Source organism: Echinops telfairi, unplaced genomic scaffold (assembly GCF_000313985.2).
Source record: "Echinops telfairi isolate 266 unplaced genomic scaffold, ASM31398v2 ScPeMD7_5805;HRSCAF=6673, whole genome shotgun sequence".
Taxonomy (NCBI): Eukaryota; Metazoa; Chordata; class Mammalia; order Afrosoricida; family Tenrecidae; genus Echinops; species Echinops telfairi.
The window spans coordinates 2,915,004-2,927,079 of record NW_022109704.1 but is presented as its reverse complement, the minus strand read 5'-3'; the positions used below and the strand labels follow the sequence as shown (position 1 = coordinate 2,927,079).

Here is a 12,076-nt window from a genome sequence, read left to right as displayed (position 1 = left end):
ATATGATTTTTTGTTCTTTGATGTCTGAAACCTGATCGTATCGACACCTCAAGATCACACGCGCTGATGTGCTTCTTCCATGTGGACTTTGTTGCTTCTCAGGTCTTTAAGACCCCAGACGCTATATCTTTTGATAGTCGGGCACCATCAGCTTTCTTCACCACATTTGCTCATGCACACATTTGTCTTCAGCGATTGTGTCGGGAAGGTGAGCGTCATATAATGGCAGTTTAATAGAACAAAGTGTTCTTGCATTGAGGGAGTACTTGGGTGGAGGGCCAATGTCCATGTGTTACCTTAATACCAAACCTATAAATACGTGAACATAGATCTATTTCCCCATCGTCATATATAAATATGTTTACATATGCACAATCCTGTATTTAGACCTTTATAAATGTCCTTTACCTCCTAGTTCTTTCCTCTGTTTACTTTTACTTTCCTTTTGTCCCACTATCATGTTCAACCTTCATTTGGGTTTCAGTATTTCCTCTCGGTTACATTGCCCTTGATCAAGCCCTACCAGGCTTCCCATACCCTCCTTGCTATTGATTTTTGATCACTTGTTCCTTTTTCCCTGGGTTTGTTAACACCCACTTCCTTTCCCCTTTCCCCATCTCCCATGTTCCTTCCCCTTCCCCTACAGACTGTCAGTCCTGTTGTTTTCTCTTCCAGATTGTTTATCCTACCTATCTAATCTAGCTAGACTTGCAGAGATAATAATATGCACAAAATACAGGACAGAGCCAAACAAAGCAACAAAAGAAAACAACAACAACAAAAATACAAGGACAAAAAACCCCTGTAAATAGTTCAAGGTCTGTTTGTTGAATTTTGGGAGTGTTTTCCTTTCTTTTCTGATGGGGTGCCACGCCCTGGCCCCTAAGTTTATTTTCGGTTTTCACTGGCGACTTTGTTGATCTACTCCCCTTGCTTTTCTGTTCCATAACCCTAGTGTTTCGCCTAAGGGTGGTGGGGCCAGATTGGGTATAATTCCTGAACTGTTGTTGTCTCCAGTGTTGTCCCCCGTAGTGCTATGGGTCAGTGAGGGATGTTGTATCTCCTAGTGGGGCCGGCCTTAGGGTCCTCTCCATGCTTGGGCTGCTCTAACTGGGAACAGTATTCCCTATTGTTAACATCTTACACTAGTGTGATGTATTTGTTATAACTCATTGATTAATACAATTACTAAGTAGTCTATATATGTTGACTTTTCATAGTTTCTGCCTAGTATCTTTTTCTTGTCCCAACTAGAACTTATTATATGTAGCCATATCTCTTAAGGTACCTCTAGATTCTAACATTTTTGAGTAGTACAGGTCAGGTATGTTTATAATGCCCTTCCATATGGGTTTCTTTGTTTGTTTGTTTTATCTTTATTAGATGGATATATGGGTTTGTGGGAAGATCAGAGAAGTAAAATGCAATTTTTGTTACATCATAGCAAGAATTTACTGTTAACTATGATTCATAACTGATGGTCCGAAGGTGATCATCTGGCTGAGGTAGTGTATGTCAGGTTTCTTTACTGAGAAATTAATTAGTCTTTTGTTCCTCCTTATCATATTGCTCTACTGAACTCTCTCAGAGGGAAATCACTATTCACAGCTCACACTTACAGGGTGAAAATTTGTTTTTTTTACCTCCTTGAAGGAGTATTATCTACTTCATGAATGATTTGGAATTTTTCTAAATGGAAAGATTTGCAAACATAATTCTTAATGCATATTGGGTATGTACAATGAATCACTTTCATAACTTTTCTTGCAATGGTCTTGCAGCTTCTACCATGTGACTATACAGATGAGCAACTTGTGGCCCACCAAGGGTATTTGATAGCTTGCTCATAATGCAAATAAGGTACATGACACCATTGTTGAGGTGTGGACATGCAAATAAGGTATATGAATGGATCAGTTTATAATGGCTTATAATGAGCCAGCCAAGAACATGAAGGGACTTCAAAGAATTCCTACAAAAAATTTGTAGGAAAACCGAATTAGAAGAAAAAACCAACAAAAACGATTTCTCTCTTTAAGCTTCATCACTGTCAAGATGTTTGTATAAATGATTATGCCAGCTCTTTAGTCTTATCTCTAAAGAACAGGGATTCAGGAATTTAACCATGTCAGTACTATCTTTTTTACATTATTAACTGGCCAAAAAATGGGTACCCTTTAAAGATCTTTTAAGAGTAGGAAACAAAAAGAAGTCAGAAAGAGTTAAATCCAGCAGTGTAAGTGGATGCTTAATGATTTCCCATCAAACCTTTTGCAGAAGGGCCACCATTCTTTTTTTTTTTTTTAATCATTTTATTGGGGGCTTGTACAAACACAATCCATACATCCATCATGTCAAGCACATTTGTATATTTGTTGCCATCATCATTCTTAAAACATTCTACCTGAGCCCTTGGTATCAGCTCATTTTCCCCCTCCCTCTCACCCCCTCCCTCACAAACCCTTGATAATTTATAAATTATTATTTTGTCATGTCTTACACTGTCAGACGTCTCCCTTCACTCACTTTTCTGTTGTCTGTCCCCCAGGGAGGAGATTATATGTAGATCCTTGTAATCGGTTCCCCCTTTCCACTCCACCCTCCCGGTATTGCCACTCTCAGCACTGGTCCTGAGGGGTTCATCTGTCCTGGATTCCCTGTGTTTTTAGTTCCTATCTGTACCAGTGTACATCCTCTGGTCTAGCTGGATTTGTAAGGTAGAATTGGGGTCATAATAGTGGGGGAGGAAGCCTTAAAGAACTACAGAAAAGTTGTATGTTTCATCATTGCTGCACTGCACCCTGACTGGCTTGTCTCCTCCCCTCCACTCTTCTGTAAGGGGATGTCTAGTTGCCTACAGATGGTCTTTGGTTCCCCACCTCATTCATAATGATATGATTTTTTGTTTTTTGATGCCTGATACCTGATCCCATCGACATCTCGTGATCATACAGGCTGGTGTGCTTCTTCCATGTGGGCTTTGTTGCTTCCGAGTTACATGGCTGCTTGTTTAGCTTCAAGCCTTTAAGACCCCAGATGCTATATCTTTTGATAGCCGGGCACCATCAGCTTTCTTCACCACATTTGCTTATACACAGCTTTGTCTTCAGCGATCATGTCAGAAGATGAGCATCATGGAATGCCAGTTTAATAGAACAAAGTGTTCTTACATTGAGCGAGTACTTGAGTGGAGGCCCAATGTTCATCTGCTACCTTAATGCTAAACCTATAAATATATGCACATGGATCTATTTCCTCATCATCACATATTAACATATGTTCATTGTCTGTATTTAGACTTCTATAAATGCCCTTTGCAGTGCCACCATTCTTTGATGAGGTCATTGTTGTGGGAGAGGAGGAATCTGTGGTGAAGCTTTCCCAGGCATTTTTCTGCTACAGCTTTGGCTAACTTTCTCAAAACACTTTAATAAGCAGCTGTTAATGTTCTTTGGCCCTCAAAATGCCTTGAACATCCCCTCAACAGACCAAGGGTTGGCAAACTTTTGAGACAGAAGAGCCAATCCTGCCCCTCACAGCAATTTAAAAATTGTTCAACAGCCATAAATATATTTTTACAAACAAATGAAATCACCATTATCTGAATAATATCCTTTAAAATTTTCAGTTTGACCTCAGGGCCGCATGTCTGTACTACCACATGTCTGTACTAGAAGAGCTGCATATGATGTGGGAGCCAAGTTAACCTTTCCCTGGACTACCTTACTTTCAGTTCATGGTAGCAGTTATTTTAGTGTGCTTTTTGCCTTGAGGATAACCCTGGTGAAATCATGTTTCATCTGTTACAGTTCTTCCAAGAAATGTGTCAAGATCTTTATCAATCACACTTGTTTAAAATTGTCCACAGGAAAAGGTTTGTACTTGTCTGCAGCTGACCTGGGGGAAATAGTTTTAGCATCTAATGAAGAGAACATTTGCTCACTTTAATTTTTCTGTTAGAATGTATAAGCTCAGCCAATTCAAATCTCTATGATGTTAGCTATTGTTTCTGCTGTTAATTTTATCAGTCCTTTTTAGCACAGGAACAAGATTTTTTTCCCTTGTAAATTGATGTAGATGATCTGCTGTGAGTCTCATCTTTGATATTATTTCAGCCCTTTTTAAAACAAATTATCCATTTGTAAACTCCTGATTTATTTGGACTATTATTTCCATAAGCTTTTTGTAAAGTATCAGTGATTTCACTACTTTTCTGCTTAAGCTTCACTATAAATTTGATAGTTGTTGTTGCTTTTAATTTAGCAGAAATTCTTGTTGCTCAAATAGGGGCTCTTTCGAACTGATGGCTTATCCTTAGTGCCTCAAAGTATATCATGGTGAGACATCTTGTAACAAGTTAGCATGCATTTACAATATGAATTTTTCATGAACTTTCTGAAGGCCCTTCTTGTAAGCTTACAGTTAAAAAAGCAAAAATCCCTACAAAGAAATAAACTATTGTGAGTGAAATTTGCTGGAAAGAAATCCTGACACTGAAGCCATTAGAATGATAAGATATAAAATAGCCATCTGTGAATAATAAAAGATAAAATCAGAATATAAGCAAGAAATGAATAACTATTAGAAATGGTTATACTGAGTTGAAAAAGAATAAAAGGGAATTGTTAGGAAAGAAACAGTGTTGAAATTAAAAACGTTCATTGGATAGATGTAACAGCAGATGGGTTGACTACCAGATAAGGGAGAATTGGTGAACTGGAAGATAAATCTGGAGTGATTTGCAGAAGGTAAAAGTTAATTTAATGGGAAGATTATAATGGGGCTAATCTATATATGAGAGCTCTGGTGGTGTAGTTGTTAACAGTTAAACTGCATATGAAAAGGTCACTTTTAAACCATGACGGTTTCTACACCCATAAAGAGTTACAGTCTTTGGAAACTCATGGGGCAGTTTTACCCTGTCTTGTAGGGTTGCTATGAGTTGGCATAAACTCATGACTGTGTGAAAGAGAACCTATATATGATTGAAGTCTTAGAAGGAGAGAATTGATGTCAGGCAATGTTTGAAGGGATAATAGCTGAGAAATTTTAATGATTTATGAAGCACATGAGTATAACAGGAAGCATAATGTATTTGAAGCAGGTTAAACACAAAGGGATGTATACCTACATACTTTATAGTTAAACTGCAAGATGCCAAAGACAGAAGCTTTTAAAAACAGAGACAAGAGATGGCCTCGAAAAAGAATGAAGACTGATAGTAGACTTTACGGCAGCAATGGAAACCAAAAGGCACTGGAATTCTAAGTGCAGAGAGGCCACAGAGATCTTATTTAGAATTGTATCCTTAATAAAACTGTTTAAAGCTGTTAGTTTAAAAAGATCACCCATTGTCATGGTAAGATTAAAACTGAAAAAAAAAAAAAAAAAAGATTAAGACTGAGTATCCAGGTGAGAAATGATGCTGGTTTAGACTACAGTGATAGAAGTAAGAGATGCTATGAAATAAATGTATCTGGATAATTTTTTAATGTTAACAACGTAGTTTATTAGTTACTGACAAATGCCTTAAGTATATGATGGGGATGAAATAAGCAATTAACTTTTCCTTTTAATAAAATCTGGCACAATTATGAATTCATAAAAAATCTTAACAGGGCTACAATAAAACAGGCTGGAGTCTAGTAAAATTTAATAAGGTAGTTATTAGCCTCATTAAAACACAACATTCATTGTAACCCAGCTTGGCAGAAATGCTCAGTGCACTGGGTTTGTGTTATCTCATGTGATCTTACTTTTTAAAGGTTTCCCTCCACTCCCCTGGGATACATTGGTTATGGCACATGAGAAAAAGAAGAGGCAAAGATATTCTAAGATTTGTTGCTTGAGTGGAAGAAGGAACTATGCGGCAGAGGTTTGGGGTAGTTGAGATTTTGAGAAGATTGGGAGTCTAATTTTTTAAACATGACTTTGAAATGATTATTACATACACAGAAGCCCTGGTGGTGCCATGGGTTATTCACCGAACTGCAAACTGCAAGGTCAGCAGTTCAAAACCACCATTCACTCTGGCAGAAAGATAAAGTTTTCTCCATTTGTTAATTTATGGCCTCAGGCATCAGAAGACCCCAAACAAACAATCATATTGATGCAAACGAGGGGAGTCAGAGTGGAGACCCCAAAGCCCATCTGTAGACAGTTGGACACAAGGAAGGGATGAGCCAGCCAGGGTGCAGTATAGCACCGAAGAAACATACAGCATTCTTCTAGTTCTTTTTTCTTCTCTCCCATTCTTCGAGTTCTTTAATGCTTCCTCCTCCCCAACTGTCGTGACCCCAGTTCTTCCTTACAAATCCGGCTGGAACAGAGCATGTACACTGGTACAGATAAGAGCTCTGGATACATGTAACCCAGGACAGATAAAGCCCTCAGGAACAGTAATGGGAGTAGTGATACTATGAGAGTAGGGGGATGGGGGAACCGATTACAGTAATCAATGTATAATCTGCACCCCCTTCCTGGGGTGACAAACAACAGGAACATGGGTGAAGAGAGACAGTGGATGGTGTAAGCTATGAAAATAATTTATAATTTATTAAGGGTTCATGAGGGTGGGGTGAAAAATGAGGAGCTGATACTAAGGGGTCAAATAGAAAGAAAATGTTTTGAAAAGGATGATGGCAACACATGTACAAATGTGCTTGACACAATGTATGTATGTATGGATTGTGATGAGTTGTAGGAGCCCCCAATAAAATGATTTAAAAAAATGACACCTTATAATAGTAATAAAAACAACAGCCCTACCACTGGGCGGTGGGAGTGGGTTGGGGGGTGGGGTGGTGGTACCATGTCACCTGAAGATCTTTAAGGACCAAGGAAGAGAATCTGAATAGAGACAAAGACCTTCTTCCAGAGAGGAGGACATTAATTTATAGTGCTTTGGGCACAGCAGCTCTAGAAAACTAAGACACCTAGTACAGGAAGACTGATCAAAGGATTTAAAAAAAAAAAAGGATACAAACTGACCCCCTCTTAGAACTATGTGCTACAGAGGACAAAACTAAACCGACAGGTTGGGGGGAGGGGCTGGCTTGCCATGTCCACACGGAAGCAAACCAAGAAGGAAAAAGAGAGTCTAGACCCCATATTGGCACACTAAGCCCTGAGGGCGACATCCTGCATGATGCTGCTAAGGCACAAAGAGGACAGTAGGGCTGACAACAGTCTCCTCGCTGAAGCATACCTCCACAGAGGACAATACTGGGGGTACGCAGCAGGTAGTAAGTCCGGTCTGAACCCCCCACAGCGGGACAAAACAAGAAGGGAGCATAACAGATTAGGAACGGGAACAAATCAAAGCCACAGAGCCCCTGAGGAGCCCCCAAAATAGACTTCAGCCTAGGAGGGCAGTTCCCAGAACTCCCCAGAACCATGGGGAGATAGTTATAAAGGTCAGCAGACAGACCTGGAACTGTGTATACTTTTTCGTTTTGCTTTTTTTTTTGTGCTATTTATTTTTGTTTCCCTTTTTATTCATTCTTTTGTTTTGTCTTCGTTATTATTGGTTCACTACCTATATAAGATAGGCAGGGGAAGCAAGCCCCAGGAGAAAGCAACTGGACTTGTTGGGAGGAGGGCATGGGGGTGGGGAAGGGAGCGGTGAGCAAACAACACCATAGACAGGAAGAACTAGGGAATTAAAATTAACAATGAGGAGGACGACATAGAGATCCTGGGGATGTTGGAGCAACAGCAATCTAGCTGAGAGGAATTGCTAAGAGGAAAAAGAAAGGGGAGCATGATGGTGGGGCAGGTGGAAGGTAAAAGGAAACGAAAGATTGAGGAAGCAAAAAAGCTATGGACAGAGGTGTAAATATAGGTATGCATATGTAAATATATTCATAAAATGGAAGTATTGGCTTATGTACATATATTTATATGGCAGTACTTTGAGGTAGTGGATGTACTCTGCTCAAGCCCTACCTCAGCTCAGGAACACTGTTCTAACAATCTGGCATTCTGTGATGCTCACCTCAGCACGATTGCTAAAGATAAAGTGGGTGCACAAGCAAATGTGGTGAAGCAAGCCGATGGTGCCCGGTTATCAAAAGATACAGCGTCTGGGGTCTTAAAAAGGCTTGAAGTTAAACAAGCAGCCATCTAGCAGAGAAGCAACAAGCCCACCTGAAAGAAGCATACCAACCTGTGCACTCAGGAGGTGTGGTTCAGGTAACAAGCATCAGAAGACCCAAAACAAACAAACAAACAAACAAATATCATTGAGAATGAGGGGGGTTGGAGCAGAGACCCAAAACTTACCTGTAGACAATGGGACATTCCCTCAAAAAAGGGTCACAAGGAAGGGATGAGGCAACCAGGGTACAGTATATCTCTGATGAAGCACACAATAATCCTCTGGTTCTTTGAGGCTTCCTCAACCACCACTATCGCAACCCCAGCCTGCCTTTAACTTTGGGCTAGACCAGAGTATGTACACTGGTACAGATAAGAGCTTACAACACATGGAATGCAGGTCAGATAACCCCTGGAATAGAAACAGGAGTAGGGAGTAGGAGGGCAGGAAGGGAGACCCATAGCAATGATGGACACATAACCACACCCCACTTAGGGGGAGGAGCAAAAGAAACCACAGGGGAAGGGAGATAGCAGTTGGTGTAAGATATGAAAATAAAGGGAGAGGAAAAAGAGGAGCTGATACCAAGGGCTCAAATTGAAAGTAAATGTTTAAGGCATGATGAAATAATAATTTATAAATTATCAAGGGTTCATGAGGGAGGGAGGGTGGGGAAGGAGAGAAAAAGTGAAAAGTTGATACCAAGGGCTCAAGTAGAAAGCAAATGTCTTGAGAATGAGAATGGCAACAAATGTGCTTGACACAATGGATGTAAGTACGGATAAAGAGTTGGAGGAGCCCCCAGTAAAGTGATTAAAAAAAAAAAAAAGTAAATGTTTAGAAAATAGTGATGGCAACATATGTACAAATATGCTTGATACAATTGATGTGTTATAAGAGCTGTAAGAGCCCCCAATAAAATGATCTTAAAAAAAAGGCATAAACAATATTAGGAATGAAAAAGGGGTCATGCCTACAGACAAAGTAAACATTAAAAAGACTGAATAATTTTATACCAATAAATATGAAAGATCAGTGACTCAAATGAAATGGGAACATCTTATACAAATTGTAATAATGATACCAAAAAAAGTAAAGAAAATCTCGCGCCTTTTCACGAAGATGGTGCTGAAGGCGAAGAAGGAAGCTCCCGCCCCTCCCGAAACAGAAGCCAAAGCAAAGGCTTTAAAAGCCAAGAAGGCCGTGCTGAAAGGTGTCCACAGCCACACAAAAAAGATCTGCATGTCACCCACCTTCTGGCTGCCCAAGACCCTGAGACTGAGAAGGCAGCCCAAATACCCCCAGAAGAGCGCCTCCAGGAGAAATAAGCTGGACGATTATGTCATCACCAAGTTCCCCTTGACCACGGAGTCTGCCACGAAGAAGATCGAAGATAACAACACACCTGTGTTCACTGTGGATATCAAAGCCAACAAACACCAGATCAAGCAGGCTGTGAAATAGCTCTATGACACTGACGTAGCCAAGGTCAACACCTTGATCAGGCCTGACAGTGAGAAGAAGGCATATGTTTGACTGGCTCCTGACTATGACGCTTTAGATGTTGCCAACAAAATTGGAATCATCTAAAGTGAGCCCAGCTGACTAATGCTAAATACAAACTTTTTCAAGATAGTAAAAACGAAAAAAATCTCGCTAGCTCTGTAAGTACACCATGATGGAAACACTAGGCCCATCTTGGGTCAAAAAGTACGGAGCTTTTCTAAGATGAATGAAATCATCAAAGGGACCTAAGAGAGGTGGCTTGAAGGGAATTTTATCTGAAGAATGTGGGACACTTCCAACTTAAAAATGAAATGCTAATAAAACTGCTAAAAATATAACACCTTTTTAGAGAGACACTATTAGTAAGTTTTTAAGATTATGGTGAAGTGTAATGCTTGGGAGATGGGGTTCTCTGGGCAGGTGGGTAGGGTGGCTGATATGAGAAGAGGCGGGTTTAGTGTTAGGCTAGATTAGAAAAGGCAAGAATTTCAGATAAGGTGGAAAAGTTAAGATGCCAGTCAGGCAGTGCAGTCCTAGACAAATATTTTAAATTATATCCAAAAGAAAGGAGATGAAGGTATCCAAAAGGAAGAGATAAGCCTATTTTGAGGAAAGAATTAGACATGAATTTCCAAATGTTAGGCTCTTGCCTAACATCTCTTTTCTGCTGCCATCTTGGTTCCGTGTTCCCTGTAGAAAATGCCCAGTGAAGCCACAGAAACTGTCCCTGTGGCAGGAGCTGCCCCAACCTCAGGCAAAGACCGGATCTGGAACAGAATCTGATAGAGATGAATCCATATCAGAACTCGGGGAACAGGATTCCATATGGGCCACCATACAGCAAACTCAGCGGGTGGCAGCAGCTGAACCCAATAAGGACCTAGTCGGTAAAGCAAAGCAGTCAGTAAAAAGAAGGCATACAAGGCTATGTCCAAACTGGGTCTTCAGCAAGTCACAGGGGTTACTAGAGTCACTATCCGGAAATCTAAGAATACCCTCCTTGTCATCACAAAGCCAGATTTCTACAAGAACCCTGCTTCAGACACCTGCATAGTTTTGGGAGAATTTTATCTCAGCAAGCACAGCTGCTGAGAAGTTCAAAGTTCAAGATGAGGCTGTCTCCAACATTCAAGAAAACACAAACTCCAACTGTATAAGAGGAGAGTGAGGAGGAAGAGGTTGATGAAACAGATGTCGAAATTCAGGACATAGAACTTCATGTCACAAGTAAATGGATCAAGAGCAAAGCCAGTTGGAGCCCTGAAGAACAACAGTAATGATGTTGTAAATGCTATTATGGAATTAACAATGTAACTATCTGAAAACAAAGACCCTTTTTTGGTGTTTAGAGTAACTGCAGTGTGGTTTGGAATTTGTACTGTTTCCATCAATAATGCTATGGCTCGTAGGATAAAAACAAACACACACACACACCCCCAAAAAAAAAGAAAAAAAAGTTTTCAAATGTTTCACATCCAAGTGAAAATGCCCCAGGGCTATAATAAATTTAGAACTGGAGTGACTAATTCTAGGAAGACTTCAGAAAACAGAGCTATTTGAGTAAGTGATTATTTGAATTGCAGTTCTGAGATATTTAAAATTTCATCAATTTTAAATATAAGTGATTTATAAATATATTCGCACTGAAAATAATTCAACACTTTTGAATGATTTTAAGGTTTTCCTCACTCCAGTCATAAACAAATTCTCAATTTTGTGTATATTACATAGTGTTTCTTCTCTAATACATTATTGTGGTTTGGGTGAATGTTCTTTTTATACATTCAGACTTTAATGTTGTGTATGTGTGGGATATGGATCTAACTTGATACATTTTTAAATGGTGTCCCAGCACCTTGAATTTATCTAGTTGTACAAAAACATTTTTGCAGCTTTGCTTGTTGATCTGTAATATTCCTTCCTAGTAATGTCTTTGGCTTTGGTCTTCGGATAATACTGATCTTGTAGAATGAGTTGGGAAGTATTCTGCCACTCTTGTGTTTTGGAAGTTGAGAAGGACTGGCGTTTATTTAGCTTCTTTTTTAAGTAATATTTTAATGTGTTTCTGGTGAAGCACAGAAATTAAGTTCCTATTTAACAATTTCTACATAATTTGTTCAATGATATTGGTCACAATTTTCATTGTGTCAACTTTTTCATTATTTCTGTTTAGATCGTTGATTCTAGTAATTTAGTTCTGCACCATTACCTTTCCTTTTTTGCTTTAGAGTAAATGTTGACTGGTCTCATTGGTGATTTTTCAAAGGAGCACAATACTCAAGGGTAATAATTGTTAATTTTTTTTAAAAGTCATTTTATTGTGGACTTGTACAACTCTTATCACAATCCATACATCCATCCATTGTGTCAAGCACATTTGTTGCCATCATCATTCTCAAAACATTTGCTTTCTACTTGAGCCCTTGGTATCAGTTCCTCGTCCTGTGCCCCATCCCTACCATGAACCCTTGA

General features: G+C 39.5%; 1 pseudogene; it reads left to right on the top strand.

The window, feature by feature from the left end:
• Positions 1-9,220: 9,220 nt before the first annotated feature.
• LOC105979860 lies at positions 9,221-9,733 on the top strand (annotated as a pseudogene).
• The last annotated feature ends 2,343 nt before the right edge of the window (positions 9,734-12,076 follow it).